Below are 21,221 nucleotides of genomic sequence, written 5' to 3'. Positions count from 1 at the left end.
ATGAATGAATAAAGAAGAAGTGATAGATATAGATATATAGATAATGGAATATTACTAAGCCATAAAAAAGAATGCAATCTTGCCATCTGCAATGATATAGATGGAACTAGAGGATATTATGCTAAGTGAAATGAGTCAATTGGAGAAAGAGAAATATCATATAATTTCACTTAAGTGGGATTTAGGAAACAAAATAGATGAACATAGGGTAAGGGAGGGGAAAATAAGATGAGATCAGAGAGGAATACAAACCATAAGAGACTCTGAACTCTAGGAAACAAACTGAGTCTTGCTGGAGGGGTGGTGGGTGGGGACATGGGGTAACTAGGGGCTGGGCATTAAGGAGAGCACTTGATATAATGAGGACTCAGTGTTATAAGCAACTGATAAATCACTAAACTCTACCTCTGAAATTAATAACACACTCTATGTTAATTGATTTTAAATTTTAAAAAAGAAGAGGAAAAAAATGACCACTCCACATTCCTTACTCCCACCTTCCTTCCCCTATGATCCTTTCCGATAGAGTTCATCACCATCCATGTCCTACAAAATTCATTTATTTAGGACGCTTATCTTTTTCTCCCTATTCCCAGGATATAGTCTCCACCAAGGCAAGGCTCTAGGTCTGTCTTGTTCACTGACCCCTACTTTGTTCAGTGAGGATCCCTAGCACTTAGGGACGGTCTTTGTACACAATATATATCCAACATTAACTATGTGTTTCTAGAGAGTTGTTTCCTCTCAATAAACATTTTACACCTGTTGCCACGTGTATTCATGCTTCAACCAGAGGAGATGTATCAGACATTTTTAGAAACAGCAAACACTCTGGAAACAGAAGATGCTCTTAACTTAGAAGAGAGATAAACCAGGTCACCACTCCAATAGTGGCCTATCCCTCTGTCAAGTGACCCTATGAAACGTGAATGTTTACTTTTGACGTTAGAAAAAGTCAGTGAAGAAATGACATTTCATAATGATTGAATGAAAGAACTTCCTTCCTTTATTTCTTCTGGGTAATCTATTAACTTTGAGTATGTTTTGTTTCCCCAGACATAGAGGCATTGTTTGACAGAAGGTCACCATTCAGTCGGACTTGGCTCAGGTCTACCTAGAACTATTAACTAAAATCCTGGTCACCTCAGAATGCCAATTTACTAACTGACAATATATTCAACGAAGGTCTTGGTGATATTTTTTTTTCTTCAAACCAACTGCACATATCAGCTATAGAAGTATAGATCCCTGCTAAGTGCTAGTCATCATACCAAATGATCTCAAATACTTTCAGCAACCCTACGGGAAGCACACTGCGGTTATGAAGCCAGGTGAAGTTCAGCAATCTGTTAAGGTTACACAACCAAGGGATCCCTGGGTGGCACAGTGGTTTAGCACCTGCCTTTGGCCCAGGGCGCGATCCTGGAGACCCGGGATCAAATCCCACGTCGGCCTTCCAGTGCATGGAGTCTGCTTCTCCCTCTGCCTATGTCTCTACCTCTCTCTCTCTCTCTCTCTCTGTGTGTGTGTGTGTGTGTGACTATCATAAATAAATAAAAATTTAAAAAAAACATTTAAAAAAAAAGATTACACAACCAAGGCAGAGACTCACACCAAGATTATCTGTCTGATTCTGAAATCTGGGTCATATTCAGGGTTCCACTCTTTGGCCCTAACCATCAGCCTAAGCACTGGCCTGATGTGGCTATCTTTCTAGGAGGCGCAATGACTTACTACTATGTGCTACTCATGTGCACTTGAAAAAATGTCATTCTTCATCTGAAATTCAGACTTCACTGGGTGTGAATGTTTTGTGTTTTTATTTGCTGAACCTGACAACTCTGCAGGGAAGGAATCTTGGGGGTTGTTGAGCTTAGCAGTTGTCGGCCAGGAGTGCTTGGCAAAATGAGCCACAGGGCTTTTCAAAACACATGCACAGGTTCTATCTCATACTATATGAGGATTCTGGAGTGTACCCAGACCTGTGAATTTTCATAAATTTTTATTCATTCATCAAAAAATTATTGAGTACCTACCTTGTTCTGAAGGTGCTTTTCTATGCCTTGGAAACGCAAACAAGAAAAAAAAACAAATGTACTACCTTTGTGGATCTTCCCCAGGGCGGGGGACATTAAAAACTCATCCCAGTGCGGGCGGGGGTTGGGGGACGTCATCAGTTGAGCATCGGACTCTTGATTTTGGCTCAGGTCATGATCTCGGGTTGTGGGATCAAGCCCCCACACTGGGCTCCATGCTCAGGGGGGGTCGGCTTGGGTTCCTTATCCCTCCCCCTTTCTGTGGGTGCACTCTCTATGTAAAATAAATAAATCTTTTTTTTTAAATCTCATCCCAGTTATAAAACAATGGGGTCAAGCACCCTGGTTTTATAGATGGGGGAACGGAAGCCCACAAGGGTGCCACCATGGCTCAAGATCAGGGACAGATCTTGAGGGTCTGAGAAAGGAAAAGAGATCAAGTCTCTGAACTCCCAGTTCAGCATTTTTTTTATAATATCTCTCCATATTTCCCAGAACACTCCCTTTTTTTTAGTATTCCATTGTTCCTTAAATTACCAGCTTTGATTTGCAAAATATAGTCCCAGAAGCCTTGTCATTCTTAGAATCATACACGTAATACGACTTGAGGCTCTCCCTGTAACATAACGCAACGATGAGAGATGTCAACACACACGTGCAGTAATAGAGAATCGCGACCCCAGACACAGGGGCCGTCATTCCTGGCACTTGACTCTGCAGAGTATGTGTGCAGCATTCATCATGTATGTCGACCCATGCTTCTCCCAACAGTCCTGGGAACGGGGTGGGAAAGATGTCACCGTAATTGCCCTTACCATTGAGTAGCGGCAATGAGCGTCTATACCCAAGGTCAAGTGACTTGTCAGAGGCAGAAACAGGGCTCAAGACCAGCTTTTTGTCTCTCCAGGTAAATAAAATAATCTGAGGATAAATGAAGATTTTGGCTTGCTTCTTTTCTTCCTCCTTCAGCAGGACTGGCCAGCCAAGGCACAGGAAACCAGTGGCTACCTGGGAGGCACCAGCCTGCCTCAACCAAATGCACACAAGTGAGCCAGGAACAGTGCCCCAATGTGCCCCATATTTATGGAGATTCATGGAGCAGATTAACTAGTCAGTTCTGTTAACGAGAAAACCACAGCCCCCAAGTGGAGTCACTTATGTCAAGGGCACGCGTAAGCAAACCAGGATTTGAGACCTAGCCTAAGTGTAGTTTCAACCTCTTGGGGGATGTAACCTATAAGGAGCTACCGTGGCATCTCCTGGTCAGCACTAGAAATTTACTGAGAGGCCCTTTCCATTTCCCATTGCCTAAAACAATGCATTCATCGCCAAAAAATTTTCCTCTTATCCCCACTCCCTCTCAGCTTTTAAAAACTTCTCCCTTCCTACAGTTCAAGAGAGCTCCTTTCTATTTGCTAGATGGGATGTTGCCTGACTCATGGAAAGTTTAATAAAGCCAATGAGATCTTCAAATGTAACCAGTTGACTTTTTGTTATTTAACACAACCAGGTACCTAGGGAATTGGGGGCCATGCTGCTCAGTTTCCTTGCAAGATGAATATGAAATCAGGCTGGGCCACAGAAGAAACCCAGAGAAGACAGCCTGGGGAGGGGAGGCCTAGGCTGGATGAAAATGATAAGGTGGCAAGGAAGGGTTATCTGGAGTCTAGGACTTGTTCAGATTCTGCTATGCATCCTGGGTAAGCAACTTACCTTTGTAGGGCTGAATCCTCATTGGTAAAATGGTTCTACGGTCATGTGTAAAACAATTTTATGATTATAACAGATCTGAAGAAGGGTCTTCCTATTTTAATATAGCCAACTAATGTCCAATCAATAAATAAACCCAATATCCAACAAATAAAGATTTCAACTTCGGTCATTAGAGTCTGGCCAATAATTTTTGGAGTCAGTTGAGAGCCTTTCCATTGCAAGAGATGGAAAAATCCCAAGTCAAACTGATTTAAGACCAAAGGGAGCATCTTGGTTCATGTAACTAAGGAGTCCAGGGGAAGCACTGGCTTCAGGTTCAGCTTGATCAGAGTCTGAACCAGTGACCCCTGTGACCAGAGGACACAGTATTTCTCCATCTCTTGGTTCTCCCTTTGGTAGTTCCTGCTTTGTTCTTGAGTTCTCTGATGGTACCTGTCACAGGTACTGCAGGCAGACCCAGCCAGAGGGAACATGGGAATCTCCTCCAGCTCCTCAGCTGAAGTCCTCTTATGACTACAAATGAGCATGAGAGGTCTTTTTGGGATTATGGAAACCTACCACTGGGTCAGAGGAATATGATGCTCTGATTGGCCAGGCCTGAATACCACACCTACTCCCTGGGGACAGCGATATAGTCCGTTTTATCCAAAGCACAGGGACTAAGAGTGGGGAGGGGGAAATCCATCTGCCAGTTGAAAATTGGGTTAATGGATTTTGCTCCCTAAGGCCCAAGGACAAAGTTGACCTGGACCAGTCCAGCCTTCCAGGGCCTCTTGAAAGTCTGTCATGAGCCAAATCACTGTCACATGTCTGTCTCATGAGGCCTGACTTTTGTTTTCTTGACTTCTCCGTGGCAGATGTCAAGGTGGGATGAACTCCGTGCTGGATTCTTATCCTCAGAGACATTGCCCATAGCCATCCCCAGAAAAATCCAGAAAGTCCTTCTCTAGGGCTCAAGCACATCATTCTTTTCTGTTGTGTTGTCTGACTTGGGTGCTACATAGTGCTCCTGGGGCCTGTCACAGGCCAGAAATAGGGGAGAAATCCTTTGTCACCTGTCTGTGCCCTACTCTGCAAGCCATGCTCCCTGAGAAGGGACCAGAAATAGATCCCCTGCCTTTATTTATTTTTTTGTAACTTATACCCTTTATCTCACCTTTCATGATCTCTTTCAAGCTTGATTCTCATTGCTTGTGACTGTAGGTCCAAAGGAGGGATGAGGTAATGGATTGGAAGGAATTGTGGAGCTTCAGCTGAAATGCTTTTCCAGGGCATGGGACAGGTGGCACATGAGGCTCCTCTTTGGGGAGGAAAAGCAAACCAGGCAAAGCAGCCAGATCTGGAGTGCTGACTGCGGGTTCAGCACCGAGCACTCTACAGCCTCAAAGGGGGGATAACCTCATCCACATTTTTTTAAAAATTATTTATTCGAGAGAGAGAGAGGCAGAGACACAGGCAGAGGGAGAAGCAGGCTCCACTCAGTGAGCCTGATGCAGGACTTGATCCCAGGTCTCCAGGATCAGGCCCCAGGCTGAAGGCGGTGCTAAACCCCTGGGCCACCCGCGCTGCCCTCATCCACATTTTAAACACAAGGAAAGTGACTCAGAGCAGTGACTTAGTGGAGCACGGAGCACAGCCAGGCTGGGGCAGAGCTGGGCTGGGAGCTGGTGCTGTCTGTCTGTCAGGCGGGAACTTGGAACCACTAGCTGCCTGTCTGCTTCTAACCAGTGGGCTGTGGTCTGCAGGTGCCTTCACCGTCATGGCCCGGGGTCCCTGGAACCCTTGGCTTCCAATGGAAGGGCAGTGGCTTCTCTCCACTCCCCTGTGCAGAATCAGCGAGAAGCCACTGACCTGCCTGGGTAAAGAAAACTAAAGCAAAGACCCTGGGCATGCAAACTGCCCCCTGCCTGCTGCGTCCACACATGGAGCCTCTTCGGCCAGCACCATATTATCAGGAGCAGCTGTTGTTGTTTTTAATAAACTGGAGGCCTCTTCGTGGGGCATCTCTTTTCCAATTCACTTTTGATCTCAGCACTCCTGATGGCATTACCCCGGTGACTTCACACCTGTATGTTAGCTGTCTGACTCTGAATGGCACGTGTCTCTACATCTCTGAAAAAGCTAGCAAGTTGCATTTGCACAAGAAACTACAAGTGTCAGTGTCATTATGGATCAATGAGGCTCTCCAGGGAGGACCAGGGACTTAACCATCACTGTGTGCCACTTTTCCCTTCTAACCTAGGCCTCCTAGCAGCCCCATGAAGTACATACTTCTGGAACTCCCATTTTATAGGCCAGAAAACTAAGGCCCCCACAGATGCTGTAGCCAGCTCATAGTCACAGAAAACAGTCGCCAGCCAGGGCCACCTCTGTTCTCAAGCCTTCTGGCGCATCAGGATCATTTGGGGGGGGGGGGGTCTTATATGACACCAATGTCTGATTCAAACCCAAACCAATTAAAGTTGAATCTCTAGGGGCTGGGGCTTCAGTGGTGGTTGTTTTGTAAAAGCCCCATGTGATGTAACGTGGTAAGAATTTCACACCATTAGAAAAGCATGTGATAGAAAGTTCCACATGAGATGGGTGCTTTGTTTGGGGAGTGGGGGCCTGCAGATGCCCCTGGCGGTGGAGTGCGTGCTTGCACATCCACAGGAGTGGCACACTGACATGAAGTAGGGTGTCATGGTTAATGGTGGCAGTTTCCGGAGAGAGAAGCCGTCACTTGAACCTGTGCCCTCACGGATGGCATGACTTGGGGCCCAGTTTACTCATCACTGCACAGGGGATTATGACGGACCCCATCTCAAGGGTTGCGAGGAGGCAAGTGAGGGATGCATGTACTGAGCTCAGCACAGATTCTGACACCTTGTGAGAAATGAGTCACTGTTAGTGGCCGATGGCATTTAATATGCCACCAAGCAGATGCTACAAATACCAACTAGTTCCAAAGACAAATTCAAATTCTGAAATGGGTTTCTGCATGCCCACGTCTGATCATCAAGTTCTGAGAAGTACCCTCTCGACTTGAAAATTGAACTTGTTTGTCTGGGTGGTTTAGCATCAGGTGTAATTGTCCCTAGTGGTGGCCGAGTGGCGGCCTGTAGATTCATCTGCAACAGGCAGTGGGGCCGGGTGTGCAGCAGGCAACGGCTAGGAGGCCCTAAGGCTCTGACGGCAGGCGGTGGGGCCCAGCCAGGGGAACGGGGGCCCCAGGGAAAGCCTTCGGTCCCTGGTGAGGGAGACTTAGAGGCTGCGGAGGAGCAGGACTTAGGATCAGAGCAGAATGGGTGACCGGAAGCCAGTGTCAGGCGCTGGGGAAGAAGTTAGGAGGACTCTCGCCAGGATCCAGGGACCTCCCTCTACCCATCCCCTACCTTTTGGTGTTTTGTTTTGTTTTGTTTTGTTTTGCTCTTCTCACCATCTGACAAATCCGCTCTCCGTTTATCTCAGTGTTTATTCTTAGAAGCCCAAATTGTCTCTTTGGTCACTCCTTGTGAACCAATCTAGATAAAGTTAGGGCTGCTTCCTCTGAGTGGCTACAGGCCCTTATACAGTTTCGCCTGGCACCGTCAGTGCCTTTGTAGGAACACATCTCATCTGTTTAAAGATATTTGTGAGTTCTTAGAGGAGGATGGGGACCACATTCTGCACTTCTCGGCAGCCTGTCCTCTCCTATTGTAAAGGTTAACACAAATGTTTGGCTCTTAATAGATAAAGTGCATTATTTCCACATAGAACATCGCAGAACCAAGAAGTCAAAGAAAGGTTATGGATCTTTTTTAGTTCAGGAGTGGCAAACGGTCCTCTTGATCCACAGCCAAATCCTGCAGAGATGTTTTATTTGGCCAACGAAGCAGCTTTTTTTTTTTTTTTTTTTTAATAATATTGAGTTTGAATGCCTTTAGGTGGGGTGTGTCTGTCCAGCCATTCGCTGTCTGATCCACTTGCTGATGCCTTAACATTTTGAACAATTTAACCACCTGACCTCTAAAAGGCATTCACATCTATGAACTCTCACTTGAACCCAGCTCCCCCAGTTCTTGGATCGCCCCCCACCACTCACCCTTACACGAAGATCTCTAGCCCGTGGCTCCCCTGCCTATGCTTCCAGAGGCAGGGAGCTTCTGAGGAAGTGTGTTCCGTGGGTAGCACCTTTGACTAAAAGACGTCTTCCCGAATGAAAATCATAGTGTCGATTCGCCAGCTGAAATTAATGTGCTCTGTATTAACTCCTGCCCTTTAAATCCTTTTGGTCGCTCCCTGTTTCCTGCTGGACACGTTTCCCATTTCCAGCATCCCATCACAAGACTGAGATAGCTTCCAGATACATTTTCCAACCTGAATTTTGGGAAGAAAACCGCTAATTTAGAACCACATTTGACTGTGCTCTGCAACCACGGTCACCTGAAAGTGACCTTGGCAAATACTCCTCTTTACTCTTAGTAGAATATTGGCCGCATGTGTCCATCCAACCTTTTGTACTCCAGGGTGAGCTTTCTCAGGCATCTTGGAGTAATTTTATGTCTAGCTCATCTGATTGTGGAGGAGCTGGGAGTCTAGGATGCACCAGCACCCAGGAGGCTGTAGTTTGAGGATATGATAGATCCAAGTAGATTTTACCTCCTATTGCCCCATTAGGTCTAGACATTTTCACAGCTTTGTGCTGTACAGAAGTTAGCTCGTGCCTGAACGCACAGGAATGCAACCCCAGCAATTATTTACCAGATGGAATGTGGGGGTTTTTTTGTTTTTTTTTGTTTTTTTTTTTTTTTCTTGTATTTCTCTCCGTCTTAAGGGAACTCTCTCAAAGTTTTTGGTTCCGGTTTTGACGGAGTGGATTGTGGACCTGTTATAACCTGATGAGTGGGGGTAAATTTCATATTTTTCTGTGTTCAGGAAAAATAATCTCCATATGAAGGGCCATCTGGAGAACTCGGTGTATAATAAATCACCGCTAACCCCAATTACGTTTGTTGGAAGCCCAGTTATTTTCTTGCAAGTAGAGACAGGAGGATACAGTGTCAGCTTCTGAAAACAAGGCTGTCCTGAACTTCCTTGAGGGAGAGCCAAAGGTCAGAAAGACCCCAGGCTGTTAGTCTGAGAAGAAAGGAGCTGCTCTAAGTAGGGAAATGGGAACCCATTTGAATGTTTCTCTTCTCCTTCAGCTATAGTCCCCACAAAATCTGATATTATTTTTTCCTATGTAGCTTTCTTATATACTTTTAGAAAACACAGTCCTTTGCAATTTGTATTGACCCTCTGATCTTTTTTTTTTTTTGACCCTCTGATCTTAATCAAGATGCAGTTTTTCCAGTCAATGCCACTTAATAGCTGAACCACCTTAAGTGAGCCTTCTAACTCCGTTAGCCTTTGTGGCAGATGGAAATGTACCTGCTGCAGCCAAGCATCCCGCACAGAGGTGATCAATAAACATGAATTCCCTTCTCTTGCAAGTGAAAAATCTCAAAGGCGAGAAGGTCTCCATGCAAATAACTTCACATAGCAAAATAGTCATAGTCTACATGTTAAATAGGCTATTTAAATCAATTATGTGTTGTAGATACTGTGCCCCTTTTTTTTTTTTTTTAAGATTTTACTTATTTATTCATGAGAGATACAGAGAGAGGCAGAGACACAGGCAGAGGGAGAAGCAGGCTCCCTGCGGGAAGCCTGATATGGGACTTGATCCCAGGACCACGGGATCACGCCCTGAGCTGAAGGGAGACACTCAACCACTGAGCCACCCGGGTGCCCCACTATACCCTTGAAGAAGTACCTTAATAGAAGTATTAAAAGATTCCACTCTCTCTCCTCCCCCATCGAAGAAGTAGAAAACCACCTCAGAAAGGGCTACCTTATCCCTTCTTTTTCATCACAGTGTTTGGTCCAGAATGGACACATGAGCCAACCCACCTCAAAGGCTTTCTCTTAGAATTTTCTGTCAACAAGACTTCTTCCCTTTTGTCTGGAGAGTTGTATGATTGACCCCCACATTTGCAGGTGGCAGGGCTCCCATCATGTGACATCTGGAAGGAGACTTAGTAGTGAAGAACTCTGGTGACATGAGTGCCTGGCCTCTAATGCTTGGATTTCTAAGGCTGCCTGGTTTTGCAGTTCAGTGAGCAATCCCAGTATTAACCCCATTAAATTCCTATCTTCCTTAAGCTCGTTGGGGTTGGCTTTATGTTATTTGCAACTGCAGGAGTTTTAACTATCAGTTTATGTGTCCATGAACACCGATAATTAGGAAGACCACATAGCAGTATGGAAAAGTGATTTTTCGTGAATTTTACAGATAGCACCAGATAGGGCATGTGGGTGGCTCAGTGGTATGCATAGAGCCCTAAGCATCTGCCCTGGGCTCAGGTCATGATCCTGGAATCCTGGGTTCGAGCCCCACATCTGGCTCTCTGCTCAGTGGGGAGTCTGCTTCTCCCTCTGCTCTCTCTCATTCACTCTCTGTCAAATAAATAATATCTTAAAAAACAAAACAAAAAATCCAAATAGGACCATGTAAAACTACATGAATGACATGCATTGCAGCTCTTTACAAGAAGCATGCATATGCAAAACAGGCGGAAATGAGATACCTTGAAGGTGTAAAGGATGTTTAGTGCAGTAACCTTACGAGCAACTTTTCCCCTTCATATAATGGGGTCCAGGGATCCCTGGGTGGCGCAGCGGTTTGGCGCCTGCCTTTGGCCCAGGGCGCGACCCTGGAGACCCAGGATCGAATCCCACATCGGGCTCCTGGTGCATGGAGCCTGCTTCTCCCTCTGCCTATGTCTCTGCCTCTCTCTCTCTCTCTCTCTGTGACTATCATAAAATAAAATAAAAAAAATAATGGGGTCCAAATATATCAAATTACTTTCAGTGTGCAAAGCAAATGTGATTTGCTTTCTATACCTGACCAAATCTCCCTCGTCAGCTTCCACTGCATTAGCCATTAACTGTATATTAGTCTCTTTAGACAGGAAAGAAGTTTTGGTTGTAAGAGTTGTTTTGTTCTTATTTTCATTTCAAGGTAAATGGCTAACCTCGTATTGGTTCCTGCCCTACTTTCCAGATGGTGCCTAGTTGTGTCGCAGAGGCAGGTGGGAACAAACAAGCTGTAGATTCGCCCACCTGTGATCAGGGTTAGTGTTTAGGAACCAGGTGTTTGTGCCTCCAGATTCCTCCATTAACGCCCTAACCCCCCCCCCCCCGCGATGGTATTTGGAGATAGGGCCTTTGGGGGGGTAATTAGATTGAGATGAGGTCACCAGGGTGGGAGGGGGATCCCACTAATCATGGGATTAGTTGTCCTATAAAAAGAAATCTCTCTCTGCACGCACACACCAAGGGAAGGCCAGGTGAGCCCACGGTGAGAAGCTGGTCCTCTACAAATTGTGAAGAGAGCTCTCGCCAGAAACCTAATTGGCTGACACCTTGATCTTAGACTTCCCGGCCTCCAGAACTGTGAGAAAATAGATGTCTGCGGGGTAAGCCGCCAGCCTACGGTGGCAGCTTGAGCTAAGATAATTGGTGTTGATGTTTTTAGCAATGTCTCTGGGTATCTGACTGATCGCACTGTTGGTGCCTGTGCTTGGCGAAACGGTGGCTTTTTCTGACTTAGTTGGGGCTCAAGGGTCTCCTCCTGTGACTTGCTCCTAGCTCCCATGTTGGTTTTGGTGGCCCTGCAGCTCCCTCTGGGTCTCAGCCACACTCTTTATGGCTTAGGCCATCCAGCCTGTCTCTTGCCATGGCTGCCTAACTCTAAACTCATCAGTACCCACAATCTCGAGGACCTGTGGAAATGGCTGGGTCCCTTCTGGGCCACCCAGGCTTCAGGAGATTCAGGGGCACTCATGCAGACCCTCGGCCTGATACCTGTGCTGTACTGTTTTGGTTTTGTCATCAAACAAGCCTTTGTTGACACATCTTCCTGTGTAGTTCGTCAACCACTGTTGACATCATCTATGATGTCATGATGTGACAGCTGCCCGCATTGCAGCCCACAGACTGGCCAGGGCCCAGCAGCAGGACCCAGAACCTCTTCAATGGTTCCAGAGAATTCTCTGGCTCAAGGGCAGTATCTCATCTGTCTAGTAATGTTGATGACCCCAACAAAAGTACTACTTCTGCTGTGCTTAATGTTTTCCTGCTTCTTTCCTCCTTGGATGGTTCCTGGAGGGCTTCAATGAGCAGGGCAGGGAGGAAGGTGCCACCTCAGTCTGACCTGTCCTGCATGGTCACTTTCCCTGTCATCCTCAGATCCTTCCAGTCCCTGGGTGCCTGGGCAATGTCGTTATCTATGTTTTTCAGAGACAGACACAGAGGCCAATTTGGGGAGCCAGGGTAGACCTGGCTCTGCTTCCCACACTGGCGGGAGTCAGACTTTGTTGTTGTTGTTGTTGTTGTTCACTTTGGCTCGGGAGTCAGACATTTATTCCAATGCTGCCCATGTAAAATTTTTAATACAAAAAGAAAAAGAAAACAAGTAAGTTGGTGCTTAGGACAGTACTTAGTAAGGTCTCAAAAAAAAGGGGGCAACGGCTATTATTTATTAATAGTATTTCTATTGGTGTCAATGAGAGATAAGCCTCTTGGTATATGGATGGGAATCCATCACGGCCAAAATCTTGGTACGATTTTATATTGGCTGCAGCTGAGCAAGGAAGAAGGCGAGGTGCTCTGGGAAGTCAGGACATCCTGGTTGAGACAGAAACTTTGGCCTTCTCATCTTTTGGGTGGGAATCCATGAGCCCTGGGTTCTTGCCCAGGCGTGGCCAACCCTGGCCTTGAAAGCTCCTTGCCATGGGTTGTTTCCTGACCCATAAATGAGGGGTTTGGACTGATGATTGCTGAGGTTTCGCCTAATGTTACAAGTCCTGGAAAAATGAGATCCTCAGAGGTAGAAGAGCCTAGATAGCCTCCCTGAGCTATCACCTCTCCCTGACACCAACGCCCCTCTGCCCTGCATGCTCCTCCTCCCTCCCCAGCGCTCATCTCCAACTCAGGAGAAGAAGGGGAAGGGATGTAGGGACAGAGAGAGAGAAAGGGGGATGGGTAACAAGAGGGCACAAAACCAGGAAAAGGGAGAGAAGACAAATCACACCCTTTTCAGAGAAAGGACACAGGGGACAAGGCAGGGGATGTGAATCTCATTCCTGAGGGCTCCCCCTCATGACCTGATTACCTCTCCAAGGCTCTGCCTCCAAGTACCACCAAGTTGGGGGTTAGGACTCCACGTAGGAATTGGGGGGGGGTGCACACAGACACTCAGACCATTGCAAGGACTGACGAGAGAGAAGCAGAACTCGGCACTCGGCCTCAGGATCCCTGATTCCAGATCTGTGCTCGTCAACACTGGTCCACACTGCTTTCCCGCCCAGCACCTCCTCTGTGCTAGGGAATCTCATTCTTTTGCTTAAGGCTGAGTTCGCACTTAAGCTTGATCTCGTGGCTGACCTAGTGTGATGAGTTCACCACCCACAGGCAGACAGACAGGCAGGCAGGCAGACAGAGGGGCACCTGCCTACACACTCACCCCTTGATGACACTCGAGAAGGCTCAGCAAAGAAAATTCAAAACCGTGAATAACATAAATAGAAAGCCTTTTTTTTCCTTATTAGATACCATCACATAGGGACAGCTATTTCAGCTTCCCCATGAACTCTGGCTTCATCAACTGCTGAAATGAACAGACCTCATAATGTGTGCCTGGACACATCCCCACACCATTCCTGGGTGACCACAGGGGCCTGAGGTTCGTCGGGGGATAATAGGCGCATAAATCAGTGGTGACTAACCCTAGCTGATCACAGGCAGTGTTCTTACTATTACCCCTCTCAGGAAACCAGAGCAAGCCTCTCTGTAGACCACTTTCAGGAGCACAGGAATAATGCTAGAAGCTGACTGAGCTGGGTTGTGACATGTGTGCCCCATCAGGGGTATGTCATATGGTGATCACTTCCCATCTGACATTTTGACTCTAGGATTTGTGAGGAAACATGGAAATGCTGGAACCAGTCCCGACCCAACGGTCTCCAAAGTCCATGTACCTTTCCTGGCTCTTTCTTTTTCCATTGCAGGAACATTATACGGGTCTTGGAATCACTCAGGCTCAGGTTCAAATTCAAATTCTGCTGCTGCCACTTACTGACTGTCCCTCCTTCACGTGTGGAACTGCTAGTGCTTCTCCTGTAAACAGGAATGACAGCCAGGTTGCCGCGTCGGGCAGATGAGCCAGCATACCCGGAGCGCCAGCAGGTGTCCTCTCACCATGAAAGCTCTTTCCTCCTGATTCAGTCACCAGTGACTCTCTAACAAACCATCCCAAGCACGTGGCCCTTGGTACATGGCATCTGCCATGAGAGCTTTAGTGAGCTTTCCATGAAGAACATGTATCTGCTCACGGTTCTGCAAACTGGGTTGGGTTCAGCTGAGTGGTTCTTCTGCTGGTCTTACCTGGAGTCCCTTGTACACTCAAGCTCCCCTCAGGAGCCTCGACTGGAGCTGGAAATCCAAGATGGCTTCCCAGGTCAGGCACCTTGGCTGGGATGGCTGCAATTGGCGAGGACTAAGCCAGGATCTCTGTATTTCCATGAGGTCCCACCATCAGGGTGGTCAACTGGGCCAGCTTCACAGGTACACAGCATGTGCACAGAGTTCCACAGCCAGAGGGGCCCCTGCTGGGATTAATGCTCTGTTGCCACCATCTTGAATCTTACTACTTTTTTTAACAAGGGACCTTGCATTTTCATTTTACACTGGGTCTTGCACATTATGTAGCAAGCCCTTGTAGCCAGACCCCTTCTTACAATGGGTCAGAGCTCCAAGAGGATGAAAAAGGGAGCTGGCAAGCATCTGAATATCCAGGTCAGAACTCCCACCATGTCACCTCTCTGTATTCTGGGGACCAGAGGCTATCCTGATTCAAGAGGATAAAGAGGAAAATCTTTCTTACCTTTCACCTTCCCACAAGAAACCAGATCCTGATAGAGTGTGTTGGGTGCTCAGAAGCAGAAACCCACTCAAGCTACGTCATAAAAAAGAGGGATCTATGGTCAAGAGTCCAAAATCTCACAGAAATGAAAATAACTACACCTCAGGAGAGTGGAAAGGAGAGAAACTTGGGGCCTGAGGCAATGTTTGGCTCTCAGCAACACACTGGTTTCCTGTCAGCCATGGTATGTGAGAAGCAGCACGTACCTGGTCCTTTAGAAGAGACAACTGCCCCTTCCAGAGGCTGTGAGCAGGGCAGGTTCTCCACAAGGGGCAGTGGGTAAGGTGGGCCACATAACCTGATGGAAATGTTTGTCTTTATTTATAAGCTATTTGTGAGTGCCAACAGTTACGTACAGCACCATGCCTGGGCCTCTGGGGATATAAGTTGGCCCAAGAGGAGAAGAGCCCCTTCTTTTTAGTCACATGAGGGCATTTCTTGCTACCTCTGATTGAAGCAGAAGGGGAAGAGGGTTTCTTTTTAGGGATCAGATTTCTTTTTAACATTCCTTGTCTATGGGGAGTGGTGGGTCTTGGTCCTTGCTGGCTGGCTCACCTATCCTCATGTGGCAACACCTCCCCTACAATGGAGATTTAGGAGAACACATTTTTTTACTAAAATATAATTAACCTCATAAAACAGCTGAGTGAAAAAGGACCAGAAAGTATGACCCCATCTTACTTGCTTCTGTCACACTCCAGGAAGATGACAGACTTAAGCTCTGACAGGGATATCCCCACAGGGATAGCCCCGTCTTGTGACTTCTCTCCTCAGTGTGCCCCCACCCCTCTCTCCATCTTACCCTTTCCATTCCTTCATTCCCACCCTCAGTCTGGTATTATTACCCCATCTCTTCATCCCAGTATAGAGTATCCCTCCTTGACTCTTTCTTGGTACCTTCTTACAAACTCCAATGTTTACAGCCTCTGCTGGTGCCTTGGGCTTTCCTGTGCCAAGCTTTGTTAGCTCAGAAAACAAGGTTAGCCCAGAAGGTGGAGAAGACTGGTGGGTGATCAGATCCCCACCAGGGATGGAGGTGGTGGAGGTTCCTTCCAGTAAGCACTGTGGTAGGTGTTTTTCATTCATTATATAAAGAACAAGCAACTTCAACCGTGAGCTTCTGTATCGCCTGGCAACAACAGTGTTATTTGAAGAAATGCTATGTCCTCTAATAACATGACTTTGACCAGCTCTTTGCAAAACGATAAACTTGGCCTTGTTTCATTGAAGGAGAGTTTTTTTTTTTTTTTTAATTTTTATTTATTTATGATAGTCACAGAGAGAGAGAGAGAGGCAGAGACACAGGCAGAGGGAGAAGCAGGCTCCATGCACTGGGAGCCCGATGTGGGATTCGATCCCGGGTCTCCAGGATCGCGCCCTGGGCCAAAGGCAGGCGCCAAACCGCTGCGCCACCCAGGGATCCCCTGAAGGAGAGTTTAATTTCTCCAATGTCTAGTTTGCATGACAAGGATCACCGTGTGGACTGTGAACAGGATTCTCTTCACTACCCAGGATGGCTAGTGTCCACTTGGATAAGAGCTTCTCGATCTTCAGTCAATTGCTTCACCATTAAAAGGATAGCTCCCAGCTGTGCAGAACTTCCAATCAAGTGGGGGTGGCAGCAGAGACAGTCTGGTACACAGGTAAAGCTAGAGTGAGAGAGATAAGTGAGGGGTGGGTGGGACAGGAAAGAAAGTTTTAAGAAGCAAGTGCACAGTGCGGGGTGAGCCTGTGGCTGGGTTCCAGCTGGAGTTCAGGTGCAATGGGGGTGCAGACACTTTCAAACTTCCACTCCAGCTGGGTGCACACGTGAGTCCCCACTGGAGTGGGGGTGTTCTCTGAGGCCAGAGTCTGGGTTTTACTTCCTCCTCTGGAGAAATGCTGTCCCACTTGGCCTCTTGATGCTGTGGGTTTGCCATGAGGGTCAGAGTTCGGGCAGGTGAACCCCGAGCATGGTCCGGGTGGGGGTTCTGCTCCGGAGACTTCACTGGATGACGCCCCTGCTCCCCCCACCCCCACTTTCTTTTACCTTTTCTGAATGGACATCGAGCTTTCTGGGTTCCTCTAGTTGGAGGGGGCCCAGGAAGACTTTAGGACTGTGCCCATTTATCATAGCATTGCCTTACTTGATTCCCACTGGGACTCCTTTTCCTGCAGCTTCACAGCTCCCGAGAAAAAAGACTCAGGATCCTGCCCAAGTCCATCAGTTGATGCTGTGGAACACCTTCCTTTCTCAATTCTAGCTACTCACTGTGAGACAGGCTGAAACAGTTTTCTGCTCCTAAAGCAAAACCAAAAAAACCTTCCCCAAAACTCCCGAACACCCCCCCATGCACCTGCGCACTAAATCCCAGGGTAGTTCTGGATTTCTCTAAGGCCCATTTAAATTGCTGCACTCCCTGGGGTGCCCTTTGCTCAATTGTCAGTGGATCAGGGCCATTGAGTTTCTTAATCAATTGTTGGGTTCCACGCAATCCCTTTAAGAAACTTTTGGCTTAATGTGCATCGAGAGACTTTGGAGGCCTGGCTGCAAAGTTGGAGCCGATTGAGTGAAGCCTGCGAAGCTGCAGACCAGCCCCAGGCTTCTGAACCCGCAATGTCAGCTTATTATTGTATGTCCATCATCTTCTCTTTGTTCCTTATGGTGGCCTGTAGCTTTGTTTCAGGTGGGAGTCGGCGTGCTTTGATACCCTCGGGGAGCACCTACAGGCTGGGGACACACAGGTGGGCCGTTGGAATGCGTGTATTTACCGTCCAGAGGAATGCACTGGAAACATGCTGCACTTGAGGGGAGAGAAGCCAGGTCGGATTGGGTTTCCAGGTGCCGCCTGTAGCCTCTTCGTTCCACTGATTTGCTTGCTTTCCTTGACCCTGAAGGCCCCGGCTGTTAGTCTTTGCTATAAATTGGCACCTCAAGCTGAATAGACTGGGCGTTTATTTTCTGGTAAATCAGGGCCCTGTCTTGCCTCCACCTTTGGCCTGCTTCTGATGATCGCTGCCTGTTGGGGTGCGGCCGGTGTGGGCACCGACCAAACTTTCTGAAGGTGGCAGGTGCTAACAGTGCTTCCTTAGATTGGGGGCAGCCCTTCTGAGTTTCCGAAACAGGTCCCGGGCATTCATTATCTCACTGGATTTCCTGAGCAGGTACGAAGAAGACAAAGCAATGCTTATCCCTATTTTACAGTTAAAAAAATCCTGAAGCTGAGAGGTGTAGTGAATTGGCCAGAACTAGAAAGGGAAGGAGTAAGAAACCAGGACTTCTGATCTTTGGTCCAGAGACCTGTGGCAGTCATGTGGTCTTTTATTATTATTTTATTATTTTAAAGATTTTATTAACTTATTCATGAGAGGCACAGAGAGAGAGAGACAGAGACACAGGCAGAGGGAGAAGCAGGCTCCCTGTGGGGAGCCCGATGAGGGGCTCGATCCCAGGACCCCAGGATCACGACCTGAGCTGAAGGCAGATGCTCAACCACTGAGCCACCCAGGTGTCCCTAGGTTTAAGATTATTAAGAATAAAGTTTAGGGGAATCCCTGGGTGGCGCAGCGGTTTGGTGCCTGCCTTTGGCCCAGGGCGCGATCCTGGAGACCCGGGATGGAATCCCACATCGGGCTCCCGGTGCATGGAGCCTGCTTCTCCCTCTGCCTGTGTCTCTGCCTCTCTCTCTCTCTCTCTCTGTGACTATCATAAATAAATAAAAAAAATAAAAAAAAGAATAAAGTTTAGGTTGAGTCAAAGGATGCCATCAGAAAGGGGAGGAAATCCTCTTAATCCTTGCTCATGCATTAATACTCAAGAGTGAATAGAAAGCCATTCCTCTGGGGCCAATTTACCCTAATTGACTGTCCTCCTTTCAATACTGGCTTTAGCTCAGAGATAAAAAAGGAATAGCTGGAAGAAATCATCACTGGTGGTCATCCTCATTCATTATTTTGGTGTTTACAAACATCCATTGAGTGTCTATTATGGGTCAGATTCTGGGGATACAAGGATGAGTGAAGGACATAATTTTGATGCTTGATGTTCTCCACTCAAATTTACTGTTACTCCATTTCCATGCCCCTCACTCTCCAATCAGTGGTCCTCCCCACTCTCAGCTCTATAGTTCCCATTCCTGATCATGTGCACCATTTTTGGCAAGACACCCCAGAGGATGAATGACTGCAACAGTGACACATCTCACTCCTGTCTATCCCAGTCCCCACTTTTCTTCAGGATATGCTAAGCCCTAGTTTCTCCTTCTTATACTGCATATCGTCTTCATCTCCCTGCTGGGGGATAGTCCTCCCAGGTCAGTGGGAGGACTATCCCCCGGGTAGTGAACCACTACCCAGGTTGTGAACATGATAGAAGCTGTCATCCTGACCTCCACACAAGCTCTTCTTGCCTTAAAGCAAAATGTTTGGTAGTGAGCCTTCCATGGTTTGCTTTGCTTCCTTTCCCCTTCTGCCCAGTTTTATTTTTTTCTTTAAAGATTTTATTTATTTATTCACAATAGACAGAGAGAGAGAGAGAGACAGGCAGAGACATAGGGAGAAGCAGCCTCTCTGTGGGGAGCCCAATGAGGGACTCGATCCCAGGACTGTGGGATCGTGACCTGAGCTAAAGGCAGATGCTCAACCACTGAGCCACCCAGGTGTCCCTCTTCCCAGTCCTTGAGTCATTTCTCACTAGCCATGTGGTTTGACTCTGTTTCTAGTGTGAGGGGAGAACGTTGGTTAGCATAAGCCACTCCAATTAGAATAAACCCAAGAGATTTCCCTGAGAATTCTGGAACATATGAGGTTGTGAGACTCAGGACAGTCTGATGGACTCCCATCCTGAGGGATGAGCTGCTGAAAGCCTGAAAATAGAGCCAACCAAGAGGAATCAGTGATAAATAGTGGACCCAGGACACGGCATGTAGGTCCTGAATCAAGCTCCATCTGAACCAATGATACCTCTGGGTTGTCCTGTTACATCAGCCAATAAACTCCACCAGTTGAGCTTGGTTTTCTGTCCCTCACAAAAGACTGCCAACTGAGAACTACTTTTAGGCTAAGTTTTCTCAAGTGGTGTGCCATGGTGCACCCAGGAACTGGGTTACAGGTATTCCTAGAGATGGACTGGTCCAGCTCACTGGGAGGGACTCAGGGCAGCCAGAGCTCTGGGGCTAGAAATCTTTAGCAGCAAGTAGCTTTATCCCTTAATCTCGGTGAGACAACAAATACAGAATTTTAATATACTCCATTATGGTGATTTTAAAATATGTCCAAAAGTTCTTTAACATTCCTCTATTCAAAATGTACAGCCTAATAGTTCTCCCTCTGAATGGGGACAGAATCTGGTGGCTTGCTTCTGGTGCCACTTCCACAGAATACAGCAGGGCGCCTGGGGGGCTCAGTCGGTTGTCTACCTTTGGCTCAGGTCATGATCCGGGGTCCAGGGGTTGAGTCTCAATGGGGAATCTTCTCTCTCTGCCCCTCCCCCTACTTTTTTTTTCTCTCTCTCAAATAAATAAATAAATAAATAAAATCTTTTAAAAAAATAAAGCAGGCAGCCCCGGTGGCTCAGCGGTTTAGCGCTGACTTCAGCCCGGGGCCTGATCCTGGAGACCCGGGATCAAGTCCCGCATTGGGCTCCCTGCGTGGAGCCTGCTTCTCCCTCTGCCTGTGTCTCTGCCTCTTTATCTCTGTCTGTGTCTCTTATGAATAAATAAATAAAATCTTAAAAAAAAATAAAGCATAGAATATGGCAGATGTAAGGGAGTCTGGCTTTGGAGGGTAGGTCATAAAGGACATTGCCACTTTCATCTTACTTCCCTTGTATCCCTCTCCTGGGGAGTCAGCAGTCATGTCAGGAGGGCACTCCAGCAGTGTGGGGACAGGTCCCCTGAACTTGATAAAGCCTCCCAACAATGACCAGCACCAACTTTCCTATGTTGGGAATGAGCCACCTTGGAACAAAATCCACCAGCTTCAGTCCAGCCTTCAGATGACGGCAGCTCTAGCCAATATCTCAACTACAACCTCACGCGACATCTCAAATCGGACTGCCCAGGTAAGCTACTCCTGAATTTCAAATCCGCAGTAACTAGGCGAGGATTGTTTATTGCTGTTTGAAGCTAAAGAGTTTGTGGGCTATTTGTTATGCCTCAACAGGTAACATTTAAACCCACCGTGTGAAAAAGACTGGGAAGCACTGCTTTCACTCCAAAAGAGCGATACACTGGATACTGGGGACGTACGTACCCAGCATTCTGGGATGTATTAGAACCTTTGTGGTGTTTTGTTTTGCTTGCAAAATGATACTTAATAGTAGCTTTACAACATCTAAGGTAACCAGCAATGTAAAAATACATTTAAGGCAAAACAAAGGCTCCCTGTATTTGAAAACATACTTGCGACCACAATTGTCAACAACGGTTCTTAAAGTTTTCCATTTTAAAACCAATCTAATTGTCATGGAAAGGACTCCTTATGGAATAGAATTAGAGAGTTGAAGA

This window comes from Vulpes lagopus, chromosome 2 (assembly GCF_018345385.1).
Source record: "Vulpes lagopus strain Blue_001 chromosome 2, ASM1834538v1, whole genome shotgun sequence".
In the NCBI taxonomy this organism is placed as follows: domain Eukaryota; kingdom Metazoa; phylum Chordata; class Mammalia; order Carnivora; family Canidae; genus Vulpes; species Vulpes lagopus.
Note: the sequence above shows the minus strand (reverse complement) of the source record.